The sequence below is a fragment of the Helicoverpa zea genome, chromosome 12 (genome assembly GCF_022581195.2).
Source record: "Helicoverpa zea isolate HzStark_Cry1AcR chromosome 12, ilHelZeax1.1, whole genome shotgun sequence".
NCBI lineage: Eukaryota > Metazoa > Arthropoda > Insecta > Lepidoptera > Noctuidae > Helicoverpa > Helicoverpa zea.
The window spans coordinates 1,049,995-1,063,354 of NC_061463.1; the positions used below are offsets into that span (position 1 = coordinate 1,049,995).

The window sequence follows — 13,360 nt, forward strand, 5'->3', positions numbered from 1 at the left end:
TATTATTCATCTTTGGATTTTTTCTAATGCTACAATCTATGCTGACTGTTTGTACGTTGCCTTGTGTCGGTCAGCCTCATGCTTACGTTCATAATAAAATTATGTCTAGTAAATTCAACTGGATATTTTAGTGGACTTTTGTAACCATCCATTTATGCAAAAGATGTGATATCTAAGAGGTCAAGCAAGAGTTCACAACCTGCTAATTACAAAAGTGACTCGACCAAACCGTATTTGCATTGTCGTGTTTATGCGACTATAATAAAACTCTACCAGTATTTAAACACCGATTTATATGCCCACGTTTTGTGTTTTCAGAATATTCAACTCTCGACGGTTCGACAGAATGAACGGTCATTTCAATCAATATTTGCTCGAACTAATTAGTATGTACGTCGGAACATGTCGTTCATAGACAAAGTAAATAACCGAATCGTACTTATTTACCAGTAACGGTAACCGCGACACGTTTCCCTTGTGATACATTTGCTGAAATCACATCAAGTTCTGTTCAATTACTTTATGTAGGTCACGACGGATCCACGTTATATGTAAATATATTAACGACGCATTATGAAAGGGCCGTGAACAGTTTTAATTAACCGGCGCATGGCATATGTCACAAGTCTCCACCAATTACGCGATGATCCACAAATCCCCACTTTTAGGGGGGCAGTCATTGCCCCCCTATAACGGTACAGGCGGGGCCTGCGCGGGACACGCCAATCGGCGCAAATGCGGCGCGCGCGCACGCCGATGATCTAAGCGAATGATCTAGCGTGCTTGTCATTTCGCGAGCACCGGATTGGTCCGTGATAAAATATTTCGTTACGCGATCACGATTCGGCGCGATCTAGTTTCGCTCGCGTGTTATCTTGTTTTTTATTGATCGTTAATGTCTTGTGGCAATTGACATTTTTGCGATATAAATAAACTTTGACCTACTTAATTTCGTTCAACAAAAAGTCATAAATATAACGAAACAAGGGAGACTGAGTATTAATGTGTGATATAAATCATGATTACAAAAGAACGGCGCATAAATAAATTGAGGGTGCAGCACCTGTGCATGCGCAGCAAACAAATAAATTAGCCGAGCAGCGACGAGACGACAAAATAGCTGCTCGCACTGCCATACGGTACGTGTTTTATGGTCGTACAGCATAGAGAAAGTAACGGTACAGGGAGCACGGCCTTCCCACCCGATGTCCGACCGCTAACTGACTGATGGGCGAAGCTTAACCTCTGATAATAAGAAAGCGGGACGGCAATAGAGTGAGCGCGCGCGCGGGAGCAGGACGCGCGATGTATCTTCTTCGGTGATCGTGAAGTGCAAGATGAGTACACAGTCACACAGTCACATACGGACCACATCCGAGTGAGGCCCGGCTTCGGTTTTTAAAAAACGAAACGCGCGATCCGCGGTGCGCGTACGCACGGACGCGCGAACTAATTTCGGATTCGCGAATTTTATGAAAAACTTTTTTTTTAATATGACGTTTTGAACTGTACCAAGTGATTTTGTTGTGAATATTTTTGTGTAGTTTTGGAGTGTAAATATGAGAAGCGAAAATTAGGATTTAAGGAGAACTTACTATAATATTTTTCGCAAAAATTGAGGAAGTTAAGTTGTCAGCTGTGGGAAGAAACAGGTGCCAAGGTAAGGAGTTTTACAGTAGTTTTATACTTGAATTTTTATTGACTTTTATATGTTTACAATATAATTTAGCGCCATTTTCAAAGAAGTTAATAATGTATTTATGCGATACGAATTTTTATTTTATATTTGAAAATATATTTTATGACGGTAAGTTACAAGTTTTCTTTTCATATTTTTATGATTACGTTTTTTGTACGTTAGACTTTTACGATTATAAGCCACTACTTATTTGACATAACTTTTTAAATTTTATTGTCATTTTATAGATTAGTAAAAAACTTTGCATTTTAATTCAACAATTTTAAAAAAATATAGTTTGAAAATTTGTTAAATAATTCTTCAGATTTAAGCGGTATGAAAAAAATTTACATACCTATAAGATTAATTTCCAAAAGTTACATTAAGTACTTTCCAAGCAAAGTGCAAGGTAACTATATGAACAGATGCAATAAATTGGCTTTAAGTAAGGGGTATAGGTATTAGTATAACAAACAATGGCTGGAGTTGAAAAATAATCCTTTTGAACTAATTGTAAATAACTTATTGCGAGCTAAGCGGTGTTGATGTGCTAAAATATGATACTAAAATAAAAACAAAACGCTTAATGAAAACTTACTGCGTTTATTTTATTTTAAACGTGAGCGTATCAGTCATAGGTAATACTACAGACAGTGAAACACTTGTAAAGATGCTAGACACATGTATTTCTGATTTTGACACATGCAGTGATCCTAACTATTTTGCTGACTCCCTAATTGAGGCAATCAGGAAATCTCTTCTTCTTAACACTAGAACTTATACGATCTCTTGCGCTAAGCGTATTCTTAAGCCCTGGATATCGGCAGGTGCATTGAAGTGCATCAGGCTTAGAAATAAAATGCAATTACACTTGAGAAAAGACCCTTACAACATCGTGTTAAAAATAACGTACAGACGCTTTCGGACGTTCTGCTCCAATTTAATAAAAAAACTTAAAAGACAATATTATAAAGAACAAATTGCGTACTCTATTAAAAACCCTAAAAAACTCTGGCGTAACATAAACAATGTCACTCACTATAAGAAAGCAAAACACTCGAATGCACAACTACTACAAATCTCACTAAATCCACATGACTCACTGAATAGGATAAACAATTTCTTTGCTACTATAGGTAAAATACTAGCAGAAGAAATAATGACTCAGACTGAATATGGGACTAATGGGACACACTTACCAAGCCATTCTATAGCATATACACAAGAGACCTCTTTTGTGCTATTAGAGACCGATCCAGGGGAAGTGCATGGAATACTAATGACTCTTGACTCGGGAAGTGCTGCTGGATGGGACGGTATACCCAATAACTTCCTTAAACTGTCCAAAGATTTTGTTGTTCCTTTAATATGTAGACTAACGAATCTCTGTTTCAAGACTGGGATATTTCCGACTGCTTTAAAACGCTCATTAATTACACCTGTGCACAAGGGTGGGGACACTAGCGATGTCAATAACTATCGCCCTATCTCTGTCTTGCCATCAATCTCTAAAATTTTAGAAAAATTACTTAATAAACGACTCATAAATTTCTTGCATAAATATAATATTCTTTCCAGTGCTCAATATGGTTTTAGACAAGGGCTTTCGACACAGGATGCTGTTACAGCGTTGACAAGTGAAATCGTTAGAGAAGTAGATAAAGGGTACAAATGCATAACAGTATTCTTAGATCTTAAAAAAGCGTTTGACACCGTTTCTGTTCCTATCCTTGTGCAGAGGCTTGAAGCCATCGGGTTAAGAGGTATGGCCCTTTCCCTCTTCGATAACTATCTTCGGGGAAGAAAGCAACAGGTTAAGATAGATAACCTGTACAGTGAAGAAGAAAACGTTGTTTTTGGCGTCCCGCAAGGGAGTGTGCTCGGCCCGACGCTGTTCCTGATATACATAAACGACTTATGTAACCTCGGGAATAGCGGGGGGAAGATCTTCTCCTACGCTGACGATACAGCTGTAGTCTTTTCTGGACAGTCATGGGATATTGTGAAACAAAAAGCTGAATTTGGTCTATCTGTCATTGGGAATTGGTTAAAAGAAAATCTTCTAACCTTAAACGTATCAAAAACAAATTACATTTGCTTTTCCCCGAGTGCAAAATCGAAACCTGGTACTGGCTTTAGCATAGTGATTGGCGAGAGTAAGTCTTCTGGTTTAAACAGCAATTGTCAAGAAGTGCAACGAGTCACTTCTACGAGGTATTTAGGTATCATTATTGACGAGTGTCTATCGTGGCATGCACAGATTGATGCTAATATCTCTCGTATTAGGAAACTCATATGGATTTTCAAAACCCTCCGCTATGTTATGCCTGCAGACCTGCTTGGGAAAATTTATACTGCGCTGGCACAGTCTGTTACCACATACTGCATCCCAGTTTGGGGAGGAGCCTCCAAAACTAAAATGCTTGAGCTCGAAAGAGCCCAACGCTCACTTTTAAAAGTCATATATTTTAAACCCTACAGATATCCGACCAACAAACTATATGGATTCTCTGGTTTACTAACAGTAAGGCAGCTATATCTATTACATACAACCTTATATCTACATAAATCTATCCCATATAACCCAACAGTTCAGGATAAAAGACGGAATAATATAGTCGCGCACTCCTCACGTGTCCGTACGGCTTTTGCCGAGCGACAGTACGTTGTACAATCAGCTTATGTCTACAATAAAATAAACTCAAAATTAAAATTTAATCGAGAGGCCAAACACAAATGTAAGAAAATCATCACAGATTGGTTGAAAACATTATCATACGAAGAAACTGAACTAATATTGGTCAGACTTTGCTAACATGGAATACATAATATACTTACCTTCACAATTACACATGCACACACACACACTCCCTCCATCACACACACACTCACACACATTATAGACATACACGCACACACTCACTCACATATATACAACCGAGCAGCTTTTGCTAATACTAATAGTACTAGTATAACCTACCTTGTACTGTTTTAGTTTTAATTTTAATTTTTATATTGTTTTTCTTTAAGTTTTCTAGTTTATTAGTCTCCAAGTGTAAACGTAAATAAGGGAAGAAGCGAGCCAGCCCCAACACAAGTATTCTTGATTACTTAATGGGGCTGTCTCATCATACAATTATGTTACTATTTTGAGACAATAAACAATTTATTATTATTATTATTATTTTTGTATGTCTCTAACCGACCACGGGACTACAGAGTCCCGGATTTTTGGAAGGCGAACGTGGGGCCGAAGCCAACACGCTGAAGCCCTTATTATTAAAGATCCTCTGTACTATAAAGATTAATAAACATGAAAACTGGGAAGAAACATCTAAAGTATAAGTACTTTAGATCAAACGCTTTCAGGACGCTAATATTGACGGGGTATAATATTATTAAAGTTGAGTGCAACTCTACCTACCGGTGAAAATTAGATGAAAATCCATACAATCTTTTTTGAGTTTATAACGAACTAGCCGTTTTCTCGCGGTTTTACCCGCGTTCTGTGGGAACTACTACTCGTAGTACCGGAATCAAATAACGCCTATGTTACTTGCAGTTTAGGAGCTTTTTAGTGGTGATTTTTTTATATCGATCCATTAATCATTTAGTTTATTGCAATACAAACAATACTCATTTTTCCTGTTTATAATATACCTAAGTACCTATAGAAAAAATAAGGCAAATACCATTCTAACAATCACTTACTTTACTACCCACCCATAAAACCGAGACCCAGTTCACACCATCCAACTAGTGATGTTCTAACCAACACAGTCGATCACATCGATAAAACAATTGATTGGCGCCAAATATTTCCGTGAAGCCGTCATTAATCTTCCTCAAGTGCTCGGCATTCCGATCGAGATATCGATAGGAGATCAAAGTTCACACCTAGCCCATGCTTATTGTTTTTACTTGTGTGAACAAGTGGGAAAATAAATATGTGGTTTTTGTTAAGGCTTTTTGGGGTTTGTGTTGCGTTTTTCCGTGTTGGTTGTTGAAAGGAAAATTATAGGAATGTAATTAAATAGTTTCATTTAAAAAGTTTGTTTAGTCTAACGGGCTAACCTCAAGACTTATTGGTTAGATTTAAAAAAATAAATAAGAGAATGGTCCAGTGGTAGTTAAAGAGTAGTCAAGGGGTGATTTCCGTACAACTATACTAGTGTATAAAGCTGAAAAGTTTAGTTGATTGAAGGCACTAACCTCAGGAAGTATTGGCCAGTGAAAACATTTATAGGCCAGTAATCAAGAAGTATTAATCAACATATATATTAACTTAGGTAATCAAAGGTTATAATGAAAATGATAGAAACATGTATAAACAATAATGATAGATATTAAAATCCCTTATATTTGTTTTACATCCAAAATTCATTTCCGTGTACAATGTTTACATTGATTAAAGTGTAAAATTACTGATGATGCCATTAAAATGCTGAAATTGACAATACAAAATTAACACTACTCATAATGATTTTATGGTAAGCTGCTGTAAAACCTTTATGTACTTTATGTATATTTCTACAGTTTCGAATGTAATTAACACACATAGTAAAGTTTCAATTGGTTATATCAACGATTGTGCCAGTAATTAAGTTTCAGGTGTTTCATTAAGTGCTAACATAAAGGCATTAAGTTCAGCCGTGTTTTGAATGTTTATTTTGTAGTCAGTTCATAAAAAAGCAAATAGTATAATAATTTTATGACAACGTACTTCTGGTTGACTGGTTACTACTAAAAATACTTAAGCCACGCAAAACCTGAAAGTTAGTTAGTTCTTGATTTCTCTATAAAATACTCATCTGCCTTCTAAAAAACGGTGGAACTTCTCATAATAAGTTGGTTCATTTATCCATGAACCTACCGCAACAAGCGTAGGTACTTCTATACATATACACAGATAGGACAATATCAGGAACTATCAAAAAGCGCCACCAAGACACAGTTAACCCACAACATTTTCCATACACATAAAAACAAGTGACACCGCGTTCATAAGCTAGTCACTTTCATTCAGTTTTTATCGCCCTATTAACGACAGAGTAGGATATCGGAGTAATAACCAGTCAATATTCAATTATGTGTTCAGATAATATGCTTGATAAAAAGCTATAATATGAGCCATTTGTGATACCCCGTTTATTATGCTAGAAGTCATTTCTTGTGTCCGCTTGGAAAAACTGGATGCCGCGTCTAGAGAACTTTATGCAATGTATTATCCCAGGGTGGTTTCATCTTCTTATCGAGTCAGCTTTAGATTTAATCACCTAGCACGCCCTAGGGTCAGAGTTTTCTCAAAATAACCTGACGGTCTTTGACGTGGAATCGTAACAAGGATTGCTACTGTGTAACACGTCGGGGACGCCAGCTTTACGTGCTTGCGTAGGGCTGCTTTGTGAAAGCTTCTAAAAGAAAAATGGTCTGAGGACATCTTAAAGGAACTTTGTCAAATCTACAGATATTCTGAAGTATTTTTATAGTTGTAAGGGTTTTTAAAGTAATAACTGTTGTTACGTCTGGTCTTTTCTGTAGCTTATAATATAGCGTACAGCTTATCACCGCTCCAAAATTGCTTCACTAAACATTCTGTTATTCTTATTAATTCTTAATATAACCTAAGCTTAACATTACATCAAGATCTCATACTTAAAGTAACTCCATAGGTAAGTACTCGTCATGAATTTACTCAAGTATATACAATAAATAACTCAAGGTCCAAAACATCTTGATTATTAAAACGATCGTGTGAGTATCTTGTACTATTAAGACCGCGCACACACTACAAAGATTTAGTCGGCCGATAGTTGATTTTTGTTAAAAAATCAATACTCAATTCTTTTATTGCTTTCCACGTGTATTCTTAGGTGGTGACACTTATAAATACATAGTTCACATGGACCCTGTCGGGCACAGCAAAATAAGTGAGTTAGCAGAGAGGAATCTCTTATTGGCTATGTTCATTCATCATCATCATCATCAGCCTATCGCAGTCCACTGCTGGACATAGGCCTCTCCTAACATTGGCTATGTTACTTACATATAATTGTTATGACTGAGACTTTGAAGTAGTTAAATAGGCAAATAAGTTATAATTTTATATTTGAAGACAAATGGAAGTACACACGTAACAACGATTAGGTATCAGACCGACTAAAATGTTTGAATTCGCGGTTTTCTAAAAGAAATATTTTTTCCTACCAAGGGCCGACTAAATAGTCTGCCAGTGTGCGCACGCTCTAACATGAGTATGTACATTCATGTGTGTGAGTGTGTACATGTAGGTGTGTGTGTGTGTGTGTTAGGTAATCAATCATAAATTGTGATACATCTGACACATGTTAGAGATCACATTCACGTTTTCTTGTCACGGATGTTTGTATGTATTTGTTCTTGCATTTTAGAGTTCAGTAGGTTATACATAGTTCTATTTTATTACTTGATCAAGTATTAAACGTACAGATCACAGCACATCAACCTACCTCAATCTGTCTTTCTTCAATAGATTTTCAACCTTAACCTGAATATTAATGTTCAATTGGTAAAATTTGACCGATTCGGGTAAGTTGAACTACTGACGTCTGTACATATAGCTAGGTATAAAATATCTAGTCGTCCAAGCGATATAAAAATGAGTTATAACGTTTCTAAAGAAAATTATATTAATATTTGAAAAAAATATACATAGATTTAAAAATGTGGTGGCTATAATATATTTGTGATATATGATATATATTTGTGATATATGAAGTGAGTTCAGAAAAAAATGTAACACGTTTCATATGACTCATCAACCAATATAAACCATGTTGGTATGTTTTACGGAATTCACCTGGTTTACCTACCACAAGCCCATTTTCCTTATTATTAATTCATATATTCTTACTTTTTAAAGTTCAAACATACTTTCCACTTTACTAAAAGCAACAAATTAAGTTACTTTAACTTCTAAGTTTTCCATAAAGTTCAGTTTTCACTAAGTACTTATCTTTGTAGGTTTAGTTTAATTCTTAGATTTCATGAAAGTTTGTTTCTTATCATCACGTGCTTCTCGTAAATATGACGAGTAGAGTACTTTTGGACTATGTACCTTGAAAGTTTTAATAGTCTAGAATGTAGATCTTTTACAGAAATAATAGTGTTTTCATCTGGAGACGGTAGTAATTTAAGTATAGTTCCAGTCAAATTACTTTACTCTTCCGAAGTTAGCTATTGGTCGCCGTGCGCATGCGTTAGTGCTTAGTTCATAAAAAGTACCTCAAAAAAGCGTAAGTTCACTTTCAATCAAGCAAACTTACTCGAATAAAACTATAAGTCTTATTTTTATCAGTATTCTTATTAACTAGCTTAAATGTAACTGGCCCGTATGTTCCATGCAAATTATTTCACAAAAATTCTTCTCTACCTACATCTCTGCTTAACCCCACAACCGTAAGCAACAGTAACACAAAACCCTATGAACAACAAAACTATAATTAGATGTCAACAGTACACGCTGGTCTTTCAGACCGCACAGAGTTTTATGTCAAAGTGAACGCGGTACAAGTCATAAGCTTATAGCGATTTCACATTTTTTTTACCATTTTAAATACAGATCAAGTATTGGTATGTATAGTCACATTTTTATGTTTTTTATTTATTTTTAATCCATCTGAATATAATAAACTCATACTCTTAGGTATAACTTATAAATTAAATCTTAATTAATTTTTCCAAAACTGTAAAAAAATATGTCACTTACAACATACAAACATACTATGTGTAGCGTATAAATGAAAACAAACATGACTTCAAGAAAAAAAGGAAGTCGGTTAAAAATAATTCTACATATATTTGAAAATAGCTGGTAAACACACAAGTAAAAGTGAGCCATTTAATGGCTCATTAACTCAAAACTAAGTTCACTTCAAAATACAACAACCCATGCCACCATGACGTTCCAAATTTGAAAACCATAACAGTTTGCCAACAAGCCAGAAAGACGCAACGTCATGACAATTTAAAAATAAATTTGACGATTAAAATCAATGAGTTTGTATTCGCAATTCTTTTGAGCGTAAAAACGATTTTTCTTACAGCTAAAGTTATTTAATTTGCATTGAATGTGAAGTACATTACATGCACAAACTGGGTTATTACTTATTAGTATTTATCGATTTATTCTTTGTTGCTAGACTGATTTGTTCGTGTTCACAAAAACTTTGATGGGCTCTTCAGATTAATTGACGCTCTATAATAGATTGACTGAACATTTATGTACTTTATGTATGTTCAAGTAAGGTATTGTGCGCTTTAGTTGACCAGTTACATCATTTGAACCAAACTAGCGTTGTAAAATATGATGCACAAGCGACAAGCAAAGAGTTTTTTTTATAACAAAACAAATGAGAAATAAAAAATAATTTTATGTTTTAAAATAAACCATTTCATTAGAGGTAACAATTTTTTTCTATCATTGCATTCTACGTTACCACCAAAAAGTAAAAGTATCATATTTCTCAAATCGCTGTCAACTTATAACTTAAAACTCATCTTCGAATAAAGTAGAAAGTTAGGAAACGAGTATGGTTTTTACAGCGGGGTGTGTCTGCGGTCATCTAGACAACCGATGGTATTTTCACCTCTGCTGATTTAATGGCAGGCTGTCTTGCAATTGTCTGGTTAACTTCTGCTTGCGTGTATGCACTTGCGAATGCAACGGGGTTTAGTGCAGTTGCGTTGGAAGCATAGATTTTATATGGAATTCTGTTGGCGTTTTGAATTTTTTTTTTTTAATTTGAATAAAATATTGTTGATATATTTTTTCCGGATTTGTGAAAAAAAATATGCATAAGCTTTTACACGCGGGTTTCTCAATGATGAATTTTATTCCATACCTACCTTTTTTTTTTTTAACGACGTCAAAAATCATCAAATGACCCCTTCCGCTGTGGATTAGCAGCGGAGAGGGAGTGTCAGACTCTTACTGACTAAAAACCGTCGTGTTCCGTCATAGGCCTTTTATGTACCAGGGCCGCGGTATCTCTTTCGAACAACCCGCAGCCCCGGCAGGCCTTGGCCCTGCTGGGCCCCGCTGGGGTTGCTGACATCTCTTTGAAGAGCACCTACCTCAGATAGTCACGTAGCCCGTATGGTGTTCTGATGTATAAGATATTTTGCTGTATTTTTTTATCAAAATCCGTACGTTTTAGTTAGAAAAAAAAATTACATTAAAAATAAACGTAAGTATTTTTGTGTGATTTGTCCAAGGCGTTATAAATAAAAACGAAAGATAGCAGGTGTTAATAGTACAGCACCAAATAACACTGGACCAATTATACTGTCGCCTTATCAATACTAAGATATACAACCTTAAAAAAAGTCTCGTTAAAAAGTATTGGTCCTTTTATCCGAACACACGTTCAAGTGGATATCCGACTTCTGTCATCTCCGTAACGGTCCGTTTTACGTACAGATAAATTTATTTCGTAAGCTAAAGTATTGAGGTACATCGTACACAAGATTTCATCGTACTGCCGATGTCAACACATCGCGTGATTAATAGATTTTGAGGTTAGAATTAAAATGAAATGGGACCGTATCGGCTTTTTAGGGACCTTTCACATTTATGTTATTTTTTATGTTTTTTAGTTTTTTTTTTAACTTTATAGAGGTATAAATTAAATGGTAAGATTTTGTTTTCTTCTCAATTAAGTTGAAAGTTTATTTTTTAAGTTAATAGGAGGTAATGAACTTGACTACAAATAGCGGATATTATATCAATTCCGATCATTGCTATCACCTTAAAATTCCATTTGAAAATAATAAATACGTAATAGCTTCCTAAAATATAACTCGATCACAATTTTTGCATATTTTTGCAATTAAAAGTATTTAAAAATAATGAATGACCGTCACACTTAATTTGAAATAGGAACAAGTGTTCAGCTAATTGGTAACCGCAGAGTAAAAAAAGGTCTGATTGATTAAATCAGACTCTCCGATTGACATTTGAAGGTGAGAAAAATAAAACAAAACGATAACAAGTAGAACAAGCTACTAAAATACAAATTAATAAAAATCGATTTTACTTTTGCACTTAATTAAGCTTAAAGACCATGTTATTCAATCAATGTCGTTATGCGTCAACCATTCTAGATATGGCTTTTAATTATCAAATCGTTAAGTTTTACTTTCTTGTTTTTTTTTTTTAGTATCCATTAAAATAACCAGAGCAACGTCTATTAAACGTTTTAATGATCGTGCGTAATTTAATTCACACATAACATTTTTAATGATTTTTTTTTTAATTTTTTTATAAAAAATATATAAAAAAAATCATTACAAAAGAATGTTTAAAAATAGCATCTAATGTGCATTCCCTCTAAGTGGCCGGTAAAGTACAAGGAATGCGCCATCTGCCTCGGCCGGTTAATGAGTGCCCAGTTAAGATTTATTTAACCTTATTCTTTTACTTTTTACTGCTTATCTTAAGTGAAAGCTTCATTTAATGTGTTATAGTTAAAACATTACTATGTTGTATTAGTACTATTTTTTCAATCTATCTATATTTTTTAAATAATCAAAATCAAATAGAATGCACATTTGAAACTTTAAAAATTTAAATAAAAATATTTTATAGCTAAACAAAAAACAATAAAATTGCACATCGCAGTCGTAAAAGCACATTCCAGTAATTAAAAAAGAAAAAAGTGTTTTATTTCTCACGCTGTTAAATGCATTAAGATTAAACATACAACTCATTATATATACATAATCGATTTAACTAAACTGTCAATAGTTCATTAAAAATCGTGGGAATGCTCTTAATTTCTCTAGCTGTTACATTTTTACCGATATACGGTAAATTTTCACTATAATTCTTCTATTAATCTATACTTTCTTATTAATATTAATAAACGCGAAAGTTGTTTGTACTTATATTACGCAATTACAGCAGGACCGATTATGATGAAATTTGTCACAGAGATACTTGGTATCTTCTGCTTAACCTTTTCCCAACTATGTTGGGGTCGGCTTCCGGTCTAACTGGATGCAGCTGAGTACTAGTGTTTTACAAAGAGCGACTGACTATCTGACCACCTCAACCCAGTTACCTGGTCAACCCAATACCCCTTGACTACCCGTAACACCAACACATATCTAGTGAAGGGAATAATTACGCCGGCATGAATCCGCGGACGCAAGCTAGCAACATATAAACGAAAACTAGATTAAACAGTAATTAACAACCTTTATAACGGCCAGTTTCTTCATCAAAAGTAAAAGTCAAAGTAATGTCTAAAGTAAAAGTAACGGTCAAATTCGTTTTTTCAAGGCTAAAGTGACAGCAAAACTAATAGAAAAAATGAATTTTGACCGTTACTTTTACTTTAGATATTACTTTGACTTTTACTTTGGCTTTTACTTTTGATGAAGAAACTGGCTGTAAGGCATTTTATGTACCTATATGAAACACTAAAATGTTTTATTTCCGTATAAATATATAAAGTAAGAGCCGTAGTTTAATTAAAGTTATTTGCTATTAAATCTTTGAATCTATTATTTAGTAAGTTAGTTAATGTTTAGTGATGGACTTAAGTGTCATATTTATTATCAAATATGGATTGATAGATTGTTATGGCTATATAAAATGAGTTTATCAAGAAAGTATAACACAAACAGACAGGCAAACTA

The 13,360-nt window shown here is 34.5% G+C and overlaps 1 protein-coding gene across 1 annotated transcript in view; it reads left to right on the top strand.

The window, feature by feature from the left end:
• Positions 1-1,360: 1,360 nt before the first annotated feature.
• LOC124635080 (protein embryonic gonad-like) overlaps positions 1,361-13,360 on the top strand; it is a 130,642-nt gene continuing 118,642 nt past the window's right edge. The window contains exon 1 of the mRNA XM_047170866.1: positions 1,361-1,660. The gene's annotated coding sequence lies outside the window, so the exon portion shown is untranslated. The remainder of the gene's footprint in view (positions 1,661-13,360) is intronic.